This window comes from Octopus sinensis, linkage group LG3 (genome assembly GCF_006345805.1).
Source record: "Octopus sinensis linkage group LG3, ASM634580v1, whole genome shotgun sequence".
Taxonomy (NCBI): Eukaryota; Metazoa; Mollusca; class Cephalopoda; order Octopoda; family Octopodidae; genus Octopus; species Octopus sinensis.
Window position 1 is genome coordinate 47,030,660 of NC_042999.1, and position 26,706 is coordinate 47,057,365.

The following is a 26,706-nucleotide window of genomic DNA, read 5'->3' on the forward strand; positions in this document are numbered from 1 at the left end:
TATTTAGTAGCTAGAAAAATAACAACCATAAATTTCCAGGAAGAATAAACAAGCTATAATCCAAATATGTGTGTATAGGAATATGATATAAATTGAAGTTTATTTGAGGAAAGTAATCATAAAGTATTAATAGAATCTGGCAGTGTTTACTGTATGTGGAACATTACAAATGAATGATAAAAAATTAATTCTGACAATGCGAAGAATGAGATATCTTTAAAAATGCTAGAAGTTCAAAAAGCAAGATGATTCTGACTTTAAATCTGCATTAGAAAATAGCGTAGTCTAATTATACTGTAGGAAGTAGAAAGTTATATCCCATTTTGTAATATTTGCAACACGAATGCATATGACGTAAAAGTCTGCCTTCAATATCACGTTAAAAGGTTAAAGGTTATTGTTTCTAGTTATTATTTAACTTGTTTTTTCAATTAAATCTGTTATTTAAAGATGTAGGGTAAAAAATCTCATATGCAAATATGTTCATTACAATTATAATTATATAAAACCTACATACATACATTCGCACCCATTATCACATATATAGGAGAAATAAATTAATGACCACGCACACAGTTACACACACACAAATGCACCCATATATACACATGAGTTAACATTACTAGATTAAGTATTTTCACAAAAAAATGAGACATCGTGATATGGTCTCAAGACTCTTTGAATGTGAACAGAAAAAGAGATCCATCTCTTTAATTTCAAAGCCTATTAAGAGCGTACTGGAGTTTGATGAAGCATTTTATTTCTTCAAATAGAATAATATATACAACTATTTACATAATACAGAAAAGCAAAAAATTAAATTGGCTACTATGTTCTACATCGAAATGCAAGCGTTTGAATCCTTTAAGAAATATCAAAAATAAAAACCCGGACGTGTATTACAAGAAAATCACGTATTTTCCTGTAATTATTAAACTCTGTTGGTTGAAAACGTGTTTTTACTGAGTGGACAAAAAGAGAAATCGACCCGAAATGTTTCATCAAAGACAATCATGTGTTTCTCAAAGTGGAACAGTAAATTATAATAGCGTTTAAAATTTCATTTATTTAATGTAATCATAAAAGATTACATGATAATATACAATTCACCATCATCGGATGAATTTCTAAACAGGTAAGAATTTATACAGGTAAGATTTGAAATATGGACCTGCACATGGCCAGAAGTAAATTGTACGTATTCTACAGCAAGGACCCTCCCGTAGGTCAGATCTAATGTTTAAATTGAGTTGGGTATTGGGATATCAACGACATCGTGTGTGTCTGTGTGTGTGTGAATATTCACCCACACTTACCGCTTGATGTATATATATATATATATATATATATATATATATATATATATATATATATGTTTATATATGTATATATATGTATATATATATATATGTATATATATGAATATATATATGTATTATATATATATATATGTATATAGACATATATACATATATATGTATATATACATATATATATAATACATATATATATATATATATATATACATATATATGTATATACACACACACACACACACACACACACACACATATATATATATATATATATATATATATAAATATATATATATGTATATATATATATGTATATATATACAGAGAGAGAGAGAGTGAAAAAGAGAGAGAGAATGTGAGAGAGATAGAGAGTGAAGACGTCTTCCACATAGTTTCTATGTACTAACTTTACCGATAACATATTGTTTGGCCAGTGGCTATCATTGTAGTCACTTATCTAGGTTTTTTCCCTGTGGGACTGAACAAAAAATCCCTTGCTTGCATATCGGACTTAATCATTACACAGGTATTCAATTTAGAAGAGTAGTGTTCACTGTGTAAGCATATAAACTAAAAATACAATTTTTGAAATAACGCATTTCTGGTAATTTACTGGACACGTCGCAAATATATATAATACGGACAGAGAAATATAGACAGATATGTAGAATTTCAACATACATACTGATAAATATAATCTAAAATTGCATTACATAAAACTAAATTTAAGATAAAATGGTTACCTTTTGCAAACGCTGTAAAGTGTTTTAAATTATCGAAAGAATTTACAATAATTTAAGGGCTTTCAATCAGCTTATTTCCTTTGTTTTTACTTCTATGCCCTTTGGTAGTATGATCAATAAAAACTAATTTTCTATAGAAAGATATAAGCACGGATGAATAAAACAATTTTCAGTTTTGCAATGTTACAGATGATTGCGCCCTAATGCAATCCGGCGTACGGCGCCCTAATGGAATCCGACGTACCGCAACCAAATTTTCCTAACGAAATATCTTTGTTTACTAAATATGCATAACGTATTAGCAGTACTTTATTTTTATGAAAGTACCGTGTATATTTTGTGCAGGTGCGTTTTTCATATTGCATTTTCAATTTAAGCCTCACTTCAGTTACTTTAGTCATATGTATTTTAACAGAAAATATGTATATATAATTTAGAAATAATTATTATTGATGCTCTGAAGCACAACCTGAACGAAAGTTTTGGTTTAAAATATAATTTATACATTTTGGTGATATATTCAAAGCAAAACGTATGCTAATGTATAGCGAACTGTAATATATCTAAGGACGGGAAATGCTGCGCTAATAGCGTATATCTATTTTCAAGGCGATATTTCTGGTAAAAAAACAACAACAGTATATACCAAGAAGGATATAATTATATTTCAAATGAAATATATTGATCGAAAACGCATCTTTGTGAACAATAACACATCTGTCATGCTTAAAATATCTTTTTGTCAATCTATGAAATGATTTTTAGTAAGTGTAAAATGTTTTGTTTTTTTTCCCTTTACGTTTGAAAATATCTCTCTTGAAGAGAACTAGGATTCAAAACCTGTTACCGAGCAACGCATATCAGAAGAAATACTGTTTCTGATTTTGGTAAAAGATAACAAGCATAATAATAATCAAATAATAATGATACACTCAAATACAAACTTACAGTTTTAATACAATCCATAAGTGAATAAAGAAAACGTTCTAACGAAATATGAGAAACTTATGTAAAATATGTTGTCAAAATTTACATCCTCTACAGCATAACATATTCATGAGTACTACTGCTACATTATGACGTTCAATCACAATTTCATTATGTATTTCTATCAAACTGAACCATTGGAAATAACATGGCGTAACTACAAACTTACAGCGATGAGTGAACAGTCCTAGCCACTAATTCACGCATCTTACGCTTCAGTATATGGTAGCACTCAATAGATGTGTCTGGCAGACTTTAACCTTTACAAATGCTAGAATGAGCATATACTGAGGTTGCTGAATAAGCAAGGAGAACTAGATAAGTATTTAGGAAAACAGTAAAAGGATAATTATTAAGAATAATGGTATTTGTTACAGCACATTTACTTAGGAGTAATTATACACGAAATATTTATCTGTTGGCCATCTTTGTATGGAATTTGTGTGTGCGATAGACAACCTATTTTGGGAGAGAATTTAATGATTAAATGAAATTGTTCACACTTGATTTTCTGTAGGTTTAGAAATGAAGATTTTGTTGTTAAAAGTATTAACTTGACACATATGTATCACATTTATTGAATTTGGATCAATGCGATACAGTGTGTGACCAATATGTGTTTTTGAATTTCTGAATATACTAATCTCACAAACTATTGGGTTGTCCGGAAAGTTCGTGCAGATTTTTAAAGGAAATAAAAAGTTCAATAAATACTTGCCATTACATTTTTAATCAAACAAATATTAACCATTTTGTTACACAATGTGTCTCCATCTTTCCTTTAACTTGAAAATACCCTCTTCCCAGAATTGAGGTGGTTTCATGGCAAAGAGTACATCAAGGTATCTTTTTACCTCATCCAAGGAATTGAAAGTTTTACAATTAAGACTATTCTTCAGAGATCTGAATAAGTAGAAATCCGAAGGAGCAATATCTGGTGAATATGGTGGGTGGAGTAACACATCCCATCCGAGCTGCAGCAATTTTTGTCTGATCCTCAAAGCATCAAGAGCCGAGAATGAACGTTTTTATCTTCCATTTTAAAGGGTTACAGAATTAACACAGATTATATGAACATAATTCTTCTTCCATGAAAATATACCTTAAACTGTGCTCTAAATGGAAGTGCAGTCAAATCCTATTTTATGAACTCAACCATGTTCTAAAATAAGTCGGAAGGTAAGTTACTATAAATCGGCACGAACTTTCCGGACAACCTAATACTTCACTATTTCCTCCTAGTAAATTTCAATCACGAAGCAATAACAGGCCAAGTTGCCGCAGAGCGCTCAAGTTGGCCAAGTTGCCCTAGTTGCCCATATTGTCGCACATTTGGTCATACTGCAACTACAAATTACTATAACTACTAGATTCAGCATACTATTTCTTTATGCACAGCATGGTTCATGGGACAACTCAACATGGAATACTCGGTGTCAAAAATCAAAATAGTTTTCCTTTGGCCAAATCGATTAAATATGAATGAAATTGTTTCACTGCATTGACACCATTGAACATTTTGAAACGATATAAATGATAAAATGTCTTTGTTTTTAACCTTTGTGACGACAGACGGTTGAGCCTAGTCTTAAGAAATGGACTAATAAATTTACAATGACTTGAGTTGCAGAAATATTGAGATATATTGATAACAAATTAACATATAATAAAATTCTACGTAACATACATTGTCAAAGTTTCACTTGCTAATGTAATTTTCAGCAAGATTTCAGTCTTTTGTTGCTGGTTCTTAAAAGTGGAAATTCTACAGCATTTTAAAGAAATCTTCTCATACATGTTCCACTATGCGAAGGAAATTTACTACGGATATTGAAAAACTAGACACCTTGGATCTGAAGTTTCATAATAATTTAATAAACGATGTTAAATTAGCCATGTAATTGACTATGTAATATATAGTTTGAAATGTTGCAAAGGTGTGAAGATAAGGAAAACAAATAACGCATTTATTGTAATTTATTGACCACGTCACAAATAAAATACGGACAGAGAAATATACAAAGATATGTAGAATTTTAACATGCATAATGATAAATATGATCTATGATATATTTTCTATTTATATAATTTATATCATGGTTTTATTCATTTAAATACTAAGGGATATTCAGCCAAATGTTTGGTAAATCTTTATGATCATGTTATTTTATTTTATTTTGAATAAAATAATCTTTTGAATTTCCAATTACTTTTAGATAATCTAAATTAGATATGTTTCGGCGAAAGATTGGCCCATAGCACGTTCAACTTGATAGCACCACATCATAGAATCTATTAAATCGTTTCTAAGTCAAGTGTTGTGGTATCATAGCCCATTGAAATAGGGAGCTGTTGTCGACCGAGATGTATCCAGGTATCGGTGGCATATCTGGTATTCCTTGAAGAAATTTGTCTCGGTTTCATTTGAAGATGATTGGATCATTTTCTTCTTTGAATTTGTTTGGAATAATGTTAAATAGAGCAGGGAATTTTGAGGAAAGAAAACGTTGTTGCAGTGATTTCATGTACTGTGAGCCTGAAATATCTAGGGTCGTATGCGGGAGGTTCCATGAAATCAGATGTTAAGCTCGTTGGGTGCTGGTGGCGTGTTCTTCACATTGTACAAATGATAAAACGTTACAGCGGTGCCGGAGAGAATAAAGATTCAATGTCATAAGGCGGTCCAAATAATCAAGTTCAGTCATGCCTTTAATTTTTAAGTGAATGCTCTCTGAGATGACTCAATTCTCGTAATATTTTGTTTGATGTAGGGAGACCATAGTGGGTAACAGCCCTCTAGGTGTGAACGTACATAAAAAATAAGATGGAAATGCTAACAACATGCTCTTTGGACCGGAAAGTCCGAGGATTCAGGATCCATGTCGACTTATATATACAACTACATATGTATATGTAGATGTATATATATATATATATATATATATATATATATATATATATATATATATATATATATATATATATATGTATATATATATAACGGGAAAGTTTACGAAAATAAACAAAAGACGAAGGCAGGTCGAGTTCAAACAAACAAACGTATTAGTATAGCGCTCAGGAATAGAAATAGAAAAGGTCTTTTACGTTTCGAGCCTACGCTCTTCGACAGAAAGATACACACAAAAAAACAAGGAAAGGAAAAAAATTCATGTAGGAGCTAACGATTTATCATGGCATATATAAATATCGCTACACTGCGCGCGCACACTCACACGAATATTTGGCGGATAAAATAGCGTCGTTTATGTTAACTAGGACAGATTACAAAACAACTCACAACGAATGGAACAAATATTTATTCTCAGTCTCTTTCATCTGTTTAATTTTTTAAACTTACTCTCAATCTTTGCGAATCCTGGATTTTCAGAAAACCGTTCTGTGTATACCTAGACGCAACCACTGTTCTCGATAGCCTCACTTCACGCGGGGAGATTACAATGAAGTCTATTGTGATACATATAGAAATACATATATGCATGTATACATATACACATATATATATAAACATGTAGGCGTATATATATATATATATATATATATATATATATATATACATATATATATTATTCAAAGGAATCCCAACTCAGCCTGCTTTTTAAGTTTTATTTATATTCTTTATAATATTAATGTAGAATATAGAATATATAGTATATATACTATATATAGCATATATAGAATATATAGTAAAATGAAATGAAGTATTGATTGTCTCATTGAATAGATGAAATATTGAATACCAAATATTAAGGGACTAGTAGACTTTCTTGTATTAAAGCAGCCTTCAAGGTCACATGTGACAGGAATGTTTCAACTGTTTATATATCCCTCTATACACTATCATAGAAATCCCTTTTTATTTATCTATATATATATATTGTGTGTGTCTGTGTGTATATGAGTGTGTGCGCGCGTGCGTGTGTGTGTATGTGTGTGTTTGTTAGTGTGTGTGAGTGTGTGTGTTAGTGTGTGTGAGTGTGTGTATGTGTAGAAAGGAACAGATATCTAATCATGCACAAACATACATTGAAGCACATACACTCCCCAAGACACATATATTGTGCATCAGGTGGTTTCCTGTCGTTCTGTTCTAAAAATTTACTTATTTGATGAACTGAATTATATTTTATGAATTTAACTAGTAAGTGTATGAATATTATACGGCTGAATGTGCATTTAATACAATTCTCTTGTCTGACACACTAAGCGATTAGGCTGTAAATACTAAATTGGAGGTGAAATCTATCCTATACTTTTTAAAACAATTACCTTCTGCATAATTTCCTTTAAAAGTAACGAACCGTTTCGCGACTACAGAAAATGGCATTTCTCCAAGATATGAGGCATAACAATCGAAAGTGAAACTTTTTATAAATTCGGCCTTCTTGCTCCTCGATGCATATATTTCCTTTCATCCATTTATATTATGTATAGATATGTGCGTGTAAGGGCATATGTACATACATATACATACATATACAGCGACACAGACACACACAAACACACACACATATATATATATATATATACATGGTGCAATGATTAAACTGTCGTCTAAATTACGAAAAGATGAAAGTAACATTGACATCTCATTATAACAGATATTTACCAAAGCTACATAAAAATAAATTGAAACGCTAAAGTGTAAATTTTTTACAATAAAATCGCCAGGTCTAGACGATTTCGGAATCTCCTGCAACTCTTCTGGACAGTCTCCTTGTGTAAGTTGGTGAATGCTGCCATAATCCTTACATTCAGTTCCTCTTTGATCTTACAACGAGTTTTGATTGTCTCCCGCTCAAATGTTTCCAACATGTAATAATTAAGGGAAATGCAGTCTAGAGATTTAGGTGGCCAAATATTAGGGGGTGATGTTGTCGCGGAAATTGTCTGACAGTTATGACTGGACCCTCCTGCTAGTGTGGCATGGTGCAAAGTCCTGCTTCCAGAATACGATCTCCAAACAGCCATCATCTTGACCCAGGGAAACACTACCTCCTCTAAGCGATTGATGTAGAATTCCATATTGAGTCTGAAGCCGTGTGGGAAAATGAATGGAAGGCATAATGTAGCCATCACTAGTGATCATTCCAAACACTATGATATTGCCTAGATATGTAATTTTCATCAATATCGGTATATGTTCTCAGATTGCACATCTCTCTGATTGTCCACCCAAATACTCTGAATTGTTCGTATTGGAGCTTCCGGCGCGAATGCCAAACAGTACTACATGTCGTTTCCAAATTTCTGGCAGAATGAAATGCTTGATAGAGCTGCTTTTCTCACTGACAGTGCCCAACTGACACTACTATGCTGTGTAGTCGACAAATTAAAAAAGAAACAATGCGTATGCCCGAAGATAAAAATATAATGTGGTGACAATTTACCCATCGCAGCCTGTATACACACACACACACGCGCGCGCAATCACACAACACACACACATATATATATCTTTACACACACGTACTCAGACACAAACACACACACTTAGACACAAACACTAACACACATGAGTGTGTATATTATATACGTACGTGTATGTACACATATATACGCATTCATTTTTCTCACTTGTTTCAGTCATTTGACTGCGGCCATGCTGGAGTACCGCCTCTAGTGGAACAAATCAACCCCGGGACATATATCCTTTGTAAGCCTAGAACACATATCAATCTTTCTGCCGAATCGCTAATTTACGAAGGCGTAAACCTACTAACATCGGTGGTCAAGCGATGATGGGGGAGGACAAACCCAGACACAAATACACACACCACGCACACAAACATACACACCCAAACACACACACGCACAAACAAACATACATACATATATATATATATATATATATATTTATATATATATATATTTATATATATATATATATATATATATATATATATATATATATATATATATATATATATATATATATATATATATATATATATATATATATATGTACGTAGATTAAGCGGTTGGCATAACCGTCTTAGGGACAAGAATATCTGTTAATACTACCGGTATAAATTACCCGTTTTAACCCTAGGCATTGTAATGCAAGCATACTATGCTCATAGGATACAGGCAATAACGAAATAAACAAGAGTTTATCAGGAATCAAATCTAAATTAAGCAGAAAATGGTGAAATTTTTGATAAAAAATTTGACCATCGGTTATTATTTTTTTAAATACAAAACTTTAACATTGCTAACAGCCGTTTCTGCTACTTAAGTCAGTCGGCGCCGCCAAAGAAAATTATGAGAATATTATTCGTCATAATTTATAGCACATCCGATCCGGTATAAGGAGCTTCATCAGAGTGGAACTAATACATAAAATAAAGGAAATAATACATAAAATAAAGAACAGGGCCTCGAGATGAGGAAAGAAGTCTTATTAAATTATAATCATACCATGTTTCAGTGTAAGGCTTGGAGACGGTGATCAAAAAGATAAAGTCTTCTTTCCTCATCTCCAGGACCTGTTCTTTCCTATTTCCTCTTCTTTCCTTTATTTTATATATTAGTTTCTGCTCTGATGAACCTCCATTTACCAGATCGGATGTGCTATAAATTATGCCAAATATTATTCTCATACTTTTCTTTGGCGGCGGCGAGTGACTTAGGTAGCAGAAACGGCTGTTAGCAATGTTAAAGTTTTGTATTAAAAGCATAATAATTGATAGTATTCAATTTGTTGATCAAAAGTTTTCTCCGGTTCCTGCTTAATTTATACATATCCCCCCACACACACGATGGTCTTTTTCAGTTTCTGACAACCCACTCACAAGGTTTTTGTCGGCAACAAGCTATAGCAGAAGAGACGTGCATAACGTGCGACGCGGTGTGACTGATCCCGGAACAATGTGGTTGGGAAGCAAGCTTCTTATCACACAGCTGCATATATGTATATATATGTATATATATATGTATATATATATGTATATATATATGTATATATGTATGTATGTAAATATACATATGTGTGTGTATGTATACGTAGATATGTATAAACGCAGGAGTGGCTGTGTGGTAAGTAGCTTGCTAACCAACCACATGGTTCCGGGTTCAGTCCCACTGCGTGGCATCTTGGGCAAGTGTCTTCTGCTATATCCCCGGGCCGACCAATGCCTTGTGAGTGGATTTGGTAGACGGAAACTGAAAGAAGCCTGTCGTATATAGGTATATATATATATATATATGTGTGTGTGTGTGTGTGTGTGTGTGGTGTGTGTGTGTGTGTTGTGATTTCTATTCCCGGCGAGGCATGTGTCCTTGAGCATGACACTTTATTTTCACGTTGCTCCCAAAATGTAAAATTGAGTAGCATCTGTATTTCAGAGGGCCAGCCTCGTCACACTTTGATGTAAAGCTGAATCTCCCCGAAAACCACGTTCAGGGTAGACGTGCCTGTGGAGCGCTCAGCCACTCATGCGTTACTTTCACGAACAAGCCGTTCAGTTGATCATATCAGCTGGAACCTTCGTTGCCGTAACTGACGGAGTGATCCATATAACATAGGTAACATCCTATATCCTCTATCTGAGTGGGTATGGCACATGCAATGAAGTAATATATATATATATATTATATATATATATATATATATATATATATAATATTAATTAGAGACAAAACCACTATTATGCAAATCAAACAAAGAAAGACTTAATCCAATACATAAAAAAATTTATGTAAATTAAATATAATTAAGTGGATATCTTAATTATATTTAATTTATATAAAATTTTTTATGTATTGGTTTAAGTCTTTCTTTGTTTGATTTGCATAATAGTGGTTTTGTCTCTAATTAATATATTATATTTTACTATAAAATTGGATTCAATCCTAAATCTGATTTTTCCCTGTAAATTTGGATTTATTCCCTAATATTTATTATATATGTATATATATGTATATATATATATATATATATATATATATATATAATATATATTATATATATAATATATATATATATATGTGTGTGTGTGTGTGTGGTGTGTGTGTGTATTGATATATATTTCATTAATTCTGCCTGTATGGCTGGTCTTCGATGCCATTAGCGATTGTATTTTCATAGCCCTATCACTCTCATATTTACTTGTATATATATATATATGTATATATATGTATGTATGTATGTTTGTGTGTATATATATATGTGTGTGTGTGTGTGTGTGTGTCTGCGCGTATATATATATATATATATATATATAAACATATATGAATATACTTAATTTCATATGTATATATATATATGCATTATTATTATTATTATTATTATTATTATTATTATTATTATTATTATTATTATTATTATTATTATTACTTATATTTAGCAGAAGTAACAGAGGAACTCTATACCCGAATGTTTTGTGTGTTGGTACCTAAGTGCGTTGGTACGTCTGCTAAATATTAATAAAAATATACATATACTCATGTTTTGAGTTCTTTTTTCTGTTTGCATCATCGATCCTCTATGTATGTATATAATACATATGTGTCACAATGTTAATGTCGATGGTACACATCTGTAATTTCATTCAAAATTACATCGTATAATATATCGCTCTGAAAATTGAATTTATTCGTTTTTTTGTCATTGAGTATTTCGTAACATGTTGCGGAAGAAATTCTCGTATATAACTTGCAATACGTATATATACGTATGTATACGCACGAACATACGCATATATAATGCACACTTGTATATATGTATGTATATATATATATATATATGTATATATGTATATATATATACATACATATATATATATATATAATATATATATATATATATATATATATATATATATATATATATATATATATTTACATATATATATGTTTGTATATATATTGATATATGTATATATATATTTATAAATGTCTCTGTCTGTCTCTCTCTATATATAGATGTATGTTTGTGTATGTGTGTGTGTTTATACACATATATGCATATACGTGTATGTCGTTTTCGCATGTGTATATAAGCACATGTATGTATTACATGTTTGTGTGCATGTTTGCATATGTGTATGACAGCAGTAAGAAATCAATTTGTTATGAATGTATCCTGGAGAAATTTGAACACATTTGTGTTTACGAAAAACCTACAACGAATTCGTATTATCAAGACCAATGCTTGGCAAAGATCCACACAGAACTTAAAATTTCCTAAACGTAGTAGATATACTATCAACAAGCGTTTAGTTTTTGTGTGGCAGTTGACTTTATTCATGCTAACTCTACGAGCACAAACTGTATACATCAGGCGCCTTTTCTGACATTTTTATTACTAACTGTTGCAAGAAACCGACATAAATCTATTTGGCACCAATGTATATTTTTTCTTGAATAACAGAAACAATAAATATTCATGATATAATTACATCCGACTCAATGTACAAACTAGGGAAGAAAACTAGTGAAGAACAAACAATTTAAATCTAAGATCAAATAACATTATTGTTGCATTGTTTAGAATATTATGGAATACAACGTCCCCTGACAGATATACTTACAAACACACCTAAACGTATCCATACGCATGCATTATCCAATCAATCAAACTATACGTATATGTGTGTCTGTTTATGTTTGTGCGCGTGTGTATGTGTGTGTGTGTATCCCATATCCACAGACACACAGGTATGCAGAAACGCATATTTATTCGTATGGACTTGCCAGTGTGCGTATATTTTGTGCTTGTATGCGTAGATTTAGATACATTGAAAAAGTATTGATCTATCTTTGATATATATATATATAAATTACTATTTTACTCTTCTACGCGTTTTAGTCATTTGACTGAGGCGATGCTGGAGTACCGCTTTTGTCGAATAAAATCGACTTCAGAACTCATTATTTGTAGGCCTTATTCTATCGGGGGCCTTTGCCGAAACGCTAAGTTTCAGGGACATAAACACACAAGCATCGGTTGTCAAGCGATGGTAGGGAAACACAGACAGAAAGACATACGCACGTAAATATATATATATATACATATATACTCGACGGCTCGACGGGATGCTTTCAGTTTCCATCAACGAAATTCACTCACAAGATTTTGGTCAGCCTGAGACTATAGTAGAAGACATTTGTAGAATGTACCACGCAGTGGGACTAAACCCGGAACCATGTGGTTGGGAAGCAAGCTTCTTACCACACAGTGTGTGTGTGTGTATGTGTGTGTGTGTGTTTGTGTGTGTGTGTGTAATGTAACATCACAAATTAGTTCTATAAATTTGTTATCTCACTTTCACTCAGTCATTACGGATTCCGAAGGTAAAGTCATGTGACTTGTGGAAACGCGCGTAGCGATGTACTAAATATTTAAAATTGCATCCTAGAATTATTGTTATTATTATATCTATCCTACATAGGTATAACCATGATGCAACCCCGAAAAACTGACTCAGTAAGAATCGTTAGACGACAGCTGGCATAATGAAATCGTAGATTTATTTGCATTTCCTTAACGCTACCATAAACGAATTTCAAATATATATTGGAATGGCTGTGTGGTAAGTAGCTTGCTTACCAACTACAGGGTTCCAGGTTGAGTCCCACTACGTGGCATCTGGAGTAAGCGTCTTCTACTATAGCCTCGGGCCGACCAAAGTCTTGTGAGGTAATTTGGTAGACAGAAACTGAAAGAAGCCCATCGTATATATGTATATATATATATATATATATATATATATATATATTATATATATATATATTATATATATATATATATATATATATATATATATATACCAATTAAGGACTGGTATATATAAATATTTTAATCTTCGCATTCTTTTTTTTAATATGCTAGACCACTGGTTTTAATTGATAAATATCAATTTCTACCCTTAATTAATTTTATATATTATATATAATATATATATATATATATATATATATATATATATATATATGTGTGTGTGTGTGGTGTGTGTGTGTGTGTGTGTGTATGTGTGTGTATGTATATGCTTGTGTGTCTGTGCTTGTAACCCTCCAGCATTGATGCTGTAACTTAACGGTTCGACAAAAGGGACCGATAGAATAAGTACTATGCTTACAAAGAATAAGTCCTGGAATCGATTTGTTCGATCGCCTAAAGGCGGTGCTCAAGCATGGCCACAGTCAAATGACAGAAACAAGTAAAAGAGCAAAAGTGTGCGTATATATATATATTATATTGATTAATAAAATCTCTCGTATCTTCCATATTCTGTCTCTCATTAACCTTCAGACGCCATGATAGATCGTTAGCTACTACACACATTTTTTTCTCTCCTTGTTTTTTCTGTGTACCTTTGTGTAGAAGAGGGTAGGCTGGAAACGTAAAAGACTTTTTTCTATTCCTGAGTGCTATACTAATACATCTGTTAGTTTGTACACCACCTGCCTTCGTCTTTTGTTTATTTTTGTAAACTTTCCCTTTATATATATATATATTATATATATATATATATATATATATATATATATATATATATACATATATATATTCAGATATAACAAAGCCCTAAAACCATTATCGTAGGAATTTCATTAGTTTACAGCTGTTTCCCTTATGAAATACGACGGACTCATAGTTCAGTGACTGAATAACACCTTTCTGTTCCTAAAACCGCTCTGTACTAAGAATTTTGATTCATCGCTTGCGAGATGCGAAAGCCGCGTCTCTTTTAAATCGTGTGTATATATTTGCACACGCAAGCATACATACACACAGTTATATAATAATCGCCATCAATCAATGACTTTTCACGATAAAAGTCAGACGATATCTTTATTGCTAAATTCACAGAAATGTGTTTCACAATTCCTCCATTTCTATGTAGGATAAAAACAAGAAATGATTAGCCGTTAGCAATAGATATTAAATGATTACCAACTAAGAATAAATAATCCTCCTCACACTATTATATAATTTTTTTATCGAGCGCTTATCGTTAGAAAATTTAGCGCAAAGAGAATAATATTTTCAAAATCTATATTAGCTGCGAATCAATGATAGTTATAAATAACAAAACACTGTACATTCTCTTCACATTAGTATGCCTAATAATTGTTTTATGTTTTTGATTTGCATTTCTTAAAATAGAAATATCTGTGTTAAACAATGTGTCCGGAGGTTATACCAATGCAGCAAACAGATTAATTTCAATGAGAGCAAAAGAAAATATATTAGAATGCTATCGAAAATATATTTAATTCTGTTAATATTTCGAGTAAAATACTCCTTTTCAAATGTGTTATGTGCTCAGTCAATAGAAAGAAAATATAGTTTAACTTCTGGGGTCTGCATGAGAGAAATTCTGTTATAAAGTGTTGAATTGAAAGAATCATTAGATTTTATAAAGATTCCGAAATCTGGTGATGTATCATACACCTTGGTTTGCACATCTCATTGCGTAATCGGGTGCAATATTTCGCTTAATATTATCAGTAATGTCAATAAGAAGCATAGAGACTTTTCCTTATGTTACATAGTCACTATTTGAATTTATTAATTCTACATCAACAGAAGGATTACCTTACTGTATCAGTATGCATATAACGTTAATTCTATTAACATTTGCTTCTCTTGAAACGGAATTGGTTCGTTGTAGAACCTGCATTTGTTTCGTATCTTTTCTTCAGTGTAAAACGTACCTCCCGTAGCATATATTGAATTAATCTTCCCAAAATTCAGAAATTTGAATTGCAAATGTTGAACCCCAACCTACCATAGAGAATAAAATAGAAATGACACCAAAATACAATTTATCATTTTGTATACATCAATAATATAATGATGAACATCATAGCTTCATTAAATTCTTAGATACCATAATAAATAGTGAAACAACCAATCCTATGAAAAAGGAAGACAAATTATTCATACATAATAACAAAGGCAAATGATTTTTCGGCGTTTTTATATATCGGGTAATTAAAACACTGATCGATGAGCACGATATTGTTTAGTCATTAATCTTTTGGTTATTGTTCCATGTTTCCAATTTACTTCACTGTCAACCTGATTATTCTATAGTGAATTTATATGTAGTTTAATAATTGTTGTGTATAATGTGAAATTATATCGAAAATATTGATGTATCGATATTGGAAAAGAAGAAGTAGTGAACCTTGATTTCGTATTGATAACGTTTTCATACCTACTTCTACCCGGCGCTATAACTAAAATATATTTTGGGTAAACGTCCATAAAACTGGTCAGATATTTATGTACACATCTGCTAACGAATTGCGAACAAAACTACTCCAGTACTTTGCTCTAATATGGCTCTATCCAAAATGGTTAAATCAAAGTAAACGCTAAAAGAAAAATGGATTGCTAAATAATTTATACCCTCATATTGCTTTTGGTCCAGTGATATCTTATATAAAATTGTCAGATATAATTTGTTTACAGTTATATTGGTTTATTTGCTGACCAGCAGTAAAGGCGTTCAAATAATAAACATCTTTTTGTATCAAACGTCCTGTAAATCAATGCACACTGTTAATTTCTAACAGTCTTACATTTTGGGAGCGAATACAGTCGATTATGAAAGTGTGTATATGACAGGTGCATTATTTTATTAATTTCAAGCGAAGTTCACATCGGTTCCATATGAATACAATACGTAAACAGCACTATCCAAATACTAAATATATTTTCTCCGACGCTATGATGATTACACGGTTTCTGTACAATTCAAAACTTACCTAACTGGCTGCCTGCCTGCCTGCCTGCCTACCTACCTACCTACCTACCTACCTACCTACCAATCTACATACATACAAGCATATGTATTCATGCCATATATATATATATATATATATATATATATATATATATATATACATGAATATATATACTTCTGTTCTCAATTTAGTTTTTGTACCTCTTCTTACAATTGAATTAGTGCATATTACGACGTTGTGGTAAGTAGCTTGGTTAACAAGCATATGGTTCCGGGCTCAGTCCCACTGCGTGTCACATTGAGCAAGTGTCTTCTACTATAGCCTCGGGCTTTGTGAGTGGATTTGGTAGACGGAAACTGAAAGAAGCCCGTCGTATATATATATATATATATATATATATATATATATATATATGTGTGTGTGTGTGTGTGTGTGTGTGCATATGTATGTGTGCATATGTCTGTGTTTGTCCACCCACCATCGCTTGACAACCTGCTGGTGTGTTTACGTTCTCGTAAACTAACGGTTCGCCGAAAGCGACCGACAGAATAAATACTAGGCTTACAAAGTATAAGTTCTGGGGTCGATTTGCTCGATTAAAAAAGGCGGTGCTGTAGCATAGCCACAGTTAAGTGACTGAAACAAGTAAAAGAGTAAAATAAGATATATACATATATATATATATATATATATATATATATATATACGCACACACACATTCACTCACACACACATACACACACACATAAATGGATTATCGGGGATATTCGATGAAAGACGTTAGAAATGGATTATTATTAATTTGTTGAAACGCGCAATTAAATAAATAAACCTCATGTGAATGCTACAATTTTTTGTTTAAAATATTTCAATTTTAAAATCCTCTCAAACTTGCAGTAGTTCATAACTTTACTAAATTTTATATAAAACATCGTAAAACACTACACAACCTTCGGGCTGAGACATTGTTCCCTATGTTAATTGTAAAAGGTTTAACTGGAAAACCATGCTCAGCAGATTCGAACACAAGTAGATTCCTTTTACATATTAAGATTTTAACAACGCATTTTCAGAAACCCATGTAACTGATTTTAATGGTTAATTATAACAGTATTATTTTGTCTCATCTCTCGTCTATTAATTATTCCAACTGCCACTCGAAATCATGAAGTTCTTTAAATGCAAAAGCTATTGATAAAAATTATCATACTTCAGACAGGAAAGAGAAAGGGAGACCGATGTATAGAAACAAAATCATCATATTATCATTTATATTCGGATTAAATCGGGGAAAATCAATACTACAGCTATGCCGGTCAGAATTGTCTTCTCACGTATTGAAAAAACGTTGCAAAGTTAGTAAATTTTTGGAGATACTCTTTGAAAAGAATAACGATTTTTGTTGAAAAATAATTCGTTATTGGCTTGTTTTCCTATGAGGATCTGAAGTGCCAAAGTGAAGCATAAAAACGAATGTTTTTTTTTGCTTGCGGTGATACGATACAGATTCTGAATAATTATTTTCTTTCTTTAAAGATACATTATGGTCTGTATGATTCTGACGTATTCTTTTGACGCAACTAAATTTAGTATCGTACAACTTTTATCTTACTGTACTCAGAAAATTTCCCAGTGATTTTTGCACTCACCTCAATTCAATTTGCACAGAACAAATCTCTTGTGTGTATCTGCAAGGCATATTCAATCGTATAGTTTCTAGAAACCTCTGTTGTTCATCGGTTCTAATTTTTGTCAAAACATGTCAGAGATTTATTTCCGCTTTATAAAAATTCGGGGTACTTCTGTTCTCAATTTAGTTTTTGTACCTCTTCTTACAATTGAATTAGTGCATATTACGACGTTGTATGGACATCAACTATAATTCCTCTAATTGCATAACCAAAATATGGGATGGTCAGTAATAGAGGACTAATAATAAATACGTTTAAATTTTTACTCCCATAATCTGTTTTTCGCCAGTCATTATATCCCTTATTTATTTATTTATGTTATCCTCTGATTTATATTTAAAACATCGCCGCTTAAATGTCTGGTTATAAAATTGGTCAAAAGTTTTGCAAATCACTAATGAAATTGTAGCTTTCTGAGGCAACGTCACGTACATTCACATTTTACAAAACGTGCGCATCATTACCATTCATCTCATAGGAATTGGAGTACCAGCGATAATGAAATATAAATTAACTACGCATCTGTAAGTTTAATTTCTAATGCAAATTTTAATTATTAATGTAAAAAAAAAAATTGCTCAAATATTTAGTCTTTCAGGAAATCAAGTCCTGCACTACTGTCCGTAAGCCATTTCCGAAATTAAAACGGATGATTCCAAGATAATTTTATAAAGTTTATATTTTGTATGCCAGAAGATTTAATGACATCCACAATCTCTCTCTGAATTTCCCTAAGTCTCTTACGTACACAGTTTCCTCTTTGTCTCAATTTTAGATTTATGAATATATGTAGAGTATTTTTTTTTGGTGCATTAGTGTAAAACTTTGTAGAATTCAAATCGAACTATTATCGTTAGAACCAATCAAGTGCCGCCCCTAAAACATAAAACACACATATGCTTACACACATGCATATACATACGCACACATACATGCACATATGGGCACACGACACATACTCACATACGTACACACACACAAACACACACATCTGTGTGCACTCTATTTTAACCGTACGAATATGTAATTTAAAATGCGATTATCATGCAAGATTCTCATACATACATACTCGCACAATTCTTATACATACATATATACGCACACTCATAGACACGCATTTACACCTACTACCCTACCTACTTACCTACCTGCCTATCTACCTACATGCTTACCTACCACTTCTCTATCCTTCTCTCTCTATATATGTATGTCTCTCTCTTCATCTCTCTATTATGTGTGCATATGTGTACGTGCATGTATGTGTGTGTTTGTGTGTGTATGTGTGTGAGTGCGTGCGCGAGTAATGTGTGTGTAGGCGGGTGCGTACGTGCGTGTGTGTGTGTGCGTGTGTGCATGTGTGTGTGTGTTTCTGTCTGCATGTGTGTATGCTTGTACGTGTATGCTTGTGTGTGTATGCTTGTTTGTGTATGTATATAGATGCTGAATGCGATAAAAATACTTAAACGTCTGACGTTGCAAAGGGTGTGCTGCCGTAAATGAGTCCCTGAAACATCCGGCTGAAAACACCAGCGCTAGATACTGAACGGCGATCGTGATGATAATGATATGATGATGACGATGATGACGACAGTGATGATAAATGACGAATATGATGACGACGACGACGACGACGAAGGCCAAAATACACTGCGTTAGTATTTATGCTATACATAAACATCCTGTTTCATACATACCAATCGGTTAATCCATATTTCTGTCTTACCGCGTCTAGCTACATAAGTTAGTCTGGCAATTATCAATACTTTTGTTTATAGATAGCATATAACGCGTATAAAAGCCAATAGATGTCCGAATAAAATTTTGTTTTATGCCTATCATTACCATTTTATGCAACAGCAACTCTATACCTTCGGCAGTTTTAGTTTACGTTTCAGACATGTTAGATTTTGTTAACACGTAGCATAATTCGAGGCTTACCATAATCTCCGTTTTATGGCCAAGTCAGAGGGAGGAAGGGGTGCGCTAATGATTATGTGTAGCGCCTCAGATCTGTGACTGGTGAGAAGAGGGGAAACGGTTAGCTTCATACAAGAGACTTGAAAAAAAGAAAAATACCCCCCAAAGACTGTAGATTTTTCTTGATGTCATCTCCAACTGTTGTCGTGAGAACAGAATTGGCCTCTATGTCGTTTTCACAAGAGTTTTGTTTGGACATATTCCCCTCTTCTTCTTCCTCGTCATCGTCGTCCTCCTCCTCATCGTCATCACCATCATCGTCGTCATCATCATCATCATCATCATCATCATCATCATCATCTCATCGTGGTCCTAGACACTGCCTGAAATGCTGAAAATACCTACAAAATATTTATGATACTACTCTTCATAGTCCGTTAAATGAGATAAATGAGAAGGAATTGTCATCGCGGAAGTGATTTTTGCATATAAATATATGCACGATTAGGATATAACGGGTTAAAGAATAAAAAAAATGTTAAAAACTATAGAAATAGGAAATCTGACTGCCGTCCGTTGGTACTGCGCCTACAGTTGCTTTCAGAGAAAGGCAAGGAGAGAGAGAGAGAGAGAGAACAGTTTCAAAGAAATAGAAGTGGGGATTGAAGTTTCCCTTTAAGGGGAGAGAATGGCTCAGGTTTTATGATTATTTTTCTTTTACTTTATACTTGTATAAATAATTTATCTATTTTTTCTCTAGTTTCAGCTCAGAGCTGCGGCCATGCTGATGCACTGCCATTTTGCTACACTGTTATTACTGAGACCCTCCTCTAGTATGTGGCAATTGGTGAAGAATGGAGTTTGATATAGCTACCCTCATTTGTACCGCTTGCCGTGAGGTACGTTCATCTGAGACTCTCACAGGAAGAGGTCCAGCTCTGATTTAAAAAAACCCACATCTATTGGTAATCAAAAGAACTTGGGCTACTGATACAATTTCTGCTTACACAAATTTTTCTTTAAATTACTAGATGGAGGTATAGCTGTGTGGTTAAGAAGCTCCCTTTCGGGTTCAATCTCATTCCACGCCATATTGGGCAAGTGTCTCCGGGCCGCCCAGTAAAGGGAAAATGTTTGGAAGTACGCCGAAGCCGAACTGTTTGAAAGACCCTGAACGAGGTCGCACAAAATTTTATGCCCAGTTTCAGATGCAACTGCTAATATAATGGCCAGTGGAAAATGTGTAGGTACTCGTAAGAATAAAAAATATGCTGTATGACATAGTAAAATAAAACGAAAGAAAATAATATTTTGAGGATATACCAGTCTTCATATTCGCACTCGTTATAATTATTGCTTATATACACTCAAGATCATATTACCATCCATAGAAGCGAACACGGAATTACACATGGGAGGAATGAGTGAGAACTCCTAGTTTTCATAGACATTAAATATCAATCGAAGCGGTTATATATAGAGAGAAAGAGGAAGAACAGAGATTCATATATCCAGGTTTTATTATGCAGGGAATCACAAAATTAGTAAATTCAATAGTAGACCAATTGGTCATTACTAACAATTGTGAATAGTAAAATAGGCTAAATGCAGTTTATCTATATTCACTGAGGTTAGCCAGCATTATTAACCAGTAAAAGCGAATAAGTTACCCGCTAGGATTGAATATTCCTATTAAACAAATTTGGAAATTTACATTCACACACACACACACACACACACACCACACACACACACACACGAATAAGTATTTCGATTGCTTTGATCACTTAAATAAAATCATCAAGTTCTAATACGTATAGAATTACTATTTTGATATAAATATTTGGTGTAAGAACTGGTGTGTGCGAACGGGTGTACTTGAAAGTATGTGTTTGAAAAAGTCTGATAAAATTCATATGTGTATGTGAATATTGCCCAATTGCCTTAGAACAGGGGTTTTCAACCACTTTTTTTTTATCTATGAAGCCTTTTTATTACTATTTTATTCTGATGAAACCCCATAGCCATTCAGTATTTAAAACTAGATTTACTGAAACTTCTTTCAAAATTCCTATTTTGTTTTCACACATTAACTTGTTTAGGATGAGCAACGTCAAATGTTAGAGAAACAAACGTAGCTGTTACTTGTAGTAAACACCAATACATAAATCTAAAGCAAAATGTTTCAGGGGCCCTTATAATACTGTTGTACATCCCCAGTTTATTATTTTGAGGACCCATCAGGGGCCTTGTGGACTCTGGTTGAGAACCGCCGGTCTTAGAATGAAATTTCTATCCTTCTGGATCAGATATGCCTGAAATTACAACTGTTTAGACCGCATTTCTATGTGCCGAAGTACCTCTACGAAAACTTACACGTTGTCTTTAAACAAACCTGGCCTCCTGTATAGATATTTAAACAACTATTTATGTTTCTTTTTTATTTTTATTTTCTATCATCGTGTATTTATTCATTTATTTATTGTACTATATTATTTTAATTGTATATAGTGAGGAAGCAATACATATGCTAGAAGAAAATTGGAACGATACTGAGAGGATTAGAATGGTCCTTGCTTAAGGATGAGACGCATATTCGTGATGCGTTCAATATTTTCATAAACAGGCGTGCATATGTGATTTTAAAAAAAAACTTGCTTCAGAACGACATAGCTCCAGGTTCATTCCACTGCGTGGTAGACTGGTCAGGTGTGAATGAAAAGAACTCGTCATATATTTATATATATATATATATATATATATATATATATATATATATATATATATATAATTAGAGATAAAACCCCTATTAGGCAAATCAAACAGTGAAAAACCTAAATCCAAACATAGAAATAAAGTTAATTAATACAATATACAAAATATATAAAATATAACATTCAAAATTTAAATTATCTAAATTATAAGTTAAAAATTAAAAAAAAAATTTTAATTATTAATTTATAAATTTTTATATTTTTATATAAATATATAAAAAATTATAATTAATAATTATAAAATTTTTTTAATTTTTTACTTTTCAGTTAAATAATTTAAATTTTGAATATTATATTTAATATATTTTGTATATTATATTAATTAAATTTATTTCTATGTTTTGGTTTATGTTTTCCACTGTTTGATTTGCCTAATAGTGGTTTTATCTCTAATTTAATATATATATATATATATATATATATATATATTATTTATACTGTAAAATTAGATTTAATCCTAAATCTAATTTTCCCTGTAAATTTGGATTTACTCCCTAATATTGTTTTATATATATATATCTTTTACTCTTTTTCTCTTTTACTTGTTTCAGTCATTTGACTGCGGCCATGCTGGAGCACCGCCTTTAGTCGAGCAAATCGACCCCGGGACTTATTCTTTGTAAGCCCAGTACTTATTCTATCGGTCTCTTTTGCCGAACCGCTAAGTAACGGGGACGTAAACACACCAGCATCGGTTGTCAAGCAATGCTAGGGGGACAAACACACACACATACCTATATATACATATATACGACAGGCTTCTTTCAGTTTCCGTCTACCAAATCCACTCACAAGGCATTGGTCGGCCCGGGGCTATAGCAGAAGACACTTGCCCAATATGTCACGCAGTGGGACTGAACCCGGAACCATGTGGTTGGTTAGCAAGCAACTTACCACACAGCCAGTTCTGTGTGTGTGTACGTATGTGTATGAGTACGTATGTGTGTGTTGGTTATGTCTGTGTTTGTCTTCCACTACTACTTGGCAACCGGTTTTCGTGTGTTTCATCACCGCAACTTAGGGTTCAGCCAAAATAGGCCCGATAGAATAAGTGCCTGGTTTAAAGAGAATATAAGTACTGGGGTTCGATTCATTCCACCAAAATTTCCTGAATGCGGTTCTCGAGCATGGCTGCAGTCCAAAGACAACAATAAGTAGAAGATAAAAGTTTACAAATATCTATTCTTTAAAATACTATGGGATAGGCAGACAAAGATTTAGAAAACATATTTATGAGGTAATATTTAAAAAAAAATTTTATCATTAATACTTGATTTTAGTTTATTTACATTATTCTATTTTATTTGTATATTCTTAGATGCACTCCATATATGGTAATTCTAGTATTTGTGAGAAGTGCTATCAGCCAAATATATTGATTGTTTGTGATTCACCGTCACCGGCCTCCGCCAGGGTCAACGATACATTTGCAAACTATGGACTTATACAACGTTAGGACTTAACACTTCCCACATATAACAGCTTCCAATTTTCTTATCTTTCTCATTCTCATTTCCTCTGCAATTCTCATTTTCTTTCTCTCTCTCTTTATATTTCACACACTTCGAGACACCTACATATATAACTTACACCTCCATACAACATGCATATCTTCTGTACACACACATACGGACACATGCAAACGCATACATACACACATACACCCCCCCCCAGACATACAGTCACACACACTCATACATACGCAGACTTTCGTATACACACACACGTACACACAGTGAAACACACGCCCTCACACACATCACCTAACCTCACGAACTCACATCTTTCTGCTGCTAAGCCCTACTCCTAATTTTCTCTATTGCTACCAACCTGTTGCGTCAGCCCTCTCATACACACACAAATACAAACACACATGCAACATTCCTTAATATAAAACACACGCTACTCGTATACTACACCCCCACATACACATAAAACCATACATACACATATACACTTTACACACACAGGTAGAGTGTATTTCCCCGCACGTTCACACGCCCACCAGCCATTTTTCCATGCTCCTTCCTTCAAATATCACACACTCTTTATATCTCCAACTTCCGGTCAGTAACATTTTGGCCATTCAACATCTGCTTTTCTCCTAAGTATCCGGTCCTATTTCCTTTTCCTCCTCACTGGATATTTTCCACTATCCCACGAAGAGCCATGCTCGGAACATTATTTTCCACTCATATTTTTATACTCTAAACTTTCGCTGTGTAACATATTGATTGCGTTTCTCTCTCTTTCTCTGTCTATATATATATTTTATAATACGTACCGTCGTAGATGTTATATATATATGTATATATATATATATATATATATATATATATATATATATATATATATTTGCTCACACTGACAATTGTCGTAATCAAGAAGTTACATCGCAGTTCGAGCAGCCACAAACTTGGCTAAAGTTCATCTCTTTAGAAATAATTAGCAGTGATTGTAATAATTATGAACCTGATATCTTAAGCATATATATATGTTTGAGTGTGTGCGCTTGTGTAATAAATATATATATACATTTGTGTGTGTGTGTCTGTATATACATGTATATATATGTATATGTGTGTATGTATTTATACATATATATATGTATATATGTGTATATATGTATGCATTTACATATTTACGTATGTATGTATATGTGCATATACGGGTTTGTTTGTTGTTGTTTGGCATCCTTTCTGTCTCGGGAGACAATGGAGTTGCGCATTTTTTTTTTTTTCTAGGTCTAGTCCGGCTGTTATATTTTATTTCCTGTTACATTTCTTGCTGTGGCTGTGTAGTCCTATCCTGGACAAACACTCCCTCTGGCAGGTACTACAAATGTAGCGAAGCAACTGCAGAACTGGTGTTTTCTTGAATTTTAGTTGCTTGCCTGGTGCAGAGGTTGCAGGCCGCTTTTCGAGTCGTACTCTTAGCTCCAAGCACCCAATGGAACAGGCGGCTTGTGGCGGGTCAGCACCTTATTAACTGGGGGCTGCCCAGCTTGAGGTGGGCAGTAGCTAACCAATAGGACACGGAAGTCCCTCCCACCGGCAGAGGTAACCCGTAGCGTCCATATTTTACGCCAATCTGAATGGACTTATCACTCGTAACTGTTACCTCCCGTGTTGTTTCTGCAGCTTTTTACAGCAGCACTGAAGTGTCCTCTCCAGTTTTGCGCAGGCCTGGGCTATAGATAAGAAAGTCCTGGGTAGCCCAATCGTCAGGTTTCCTCTCTCGACCTTGCTGATGTAGTCCAGTGGAGTGCAGTGCATTACATTTGGCACCAGCTTGGTTGCAGGAGCTGCCGGAAGAGTGTCGAATCGAACACTAGACCGCCTTCGGGGCTCCACTCCGGATTTCATTGAAGGTTGTCTCCTTTCCGTAACCCTGGATAGGGGCCCATACCGGGTACTGTCAGCCGGAGCCAGCTGAGCCCGGAACTCGTGTCAGGCAGGGTCGTCGTATATACGTGTATATACGTATATTTGTGCACGAGTTTGTTTTTGCTTGTACTATTGTTAATTATACGCTTTGCAGTCCATTTCGGAGAGTTTTA

General features: G+C 33.3%; 1 protein-coding gene and 1 pseudogene across 5 annotated transcripts in view; one reads left to right on the top strand and one right to left on the bottom strand.

Moving 5' to 3' along the window:
- Positions 1-26,706, bottom strand: part of LOC115209272 (neuronal acetylcholine receptor subunit alpha-10) — a 1,238,615-nt gene that overhangs the window by 2,961 nt on the left and 1,208,948 nt on the right. The gene's annotated exons all lie outside the window — the stretch shown is intronic.
- On the top strand, positions 22,891-22,991 carry LOC115210044 (annotated as a pseudogene).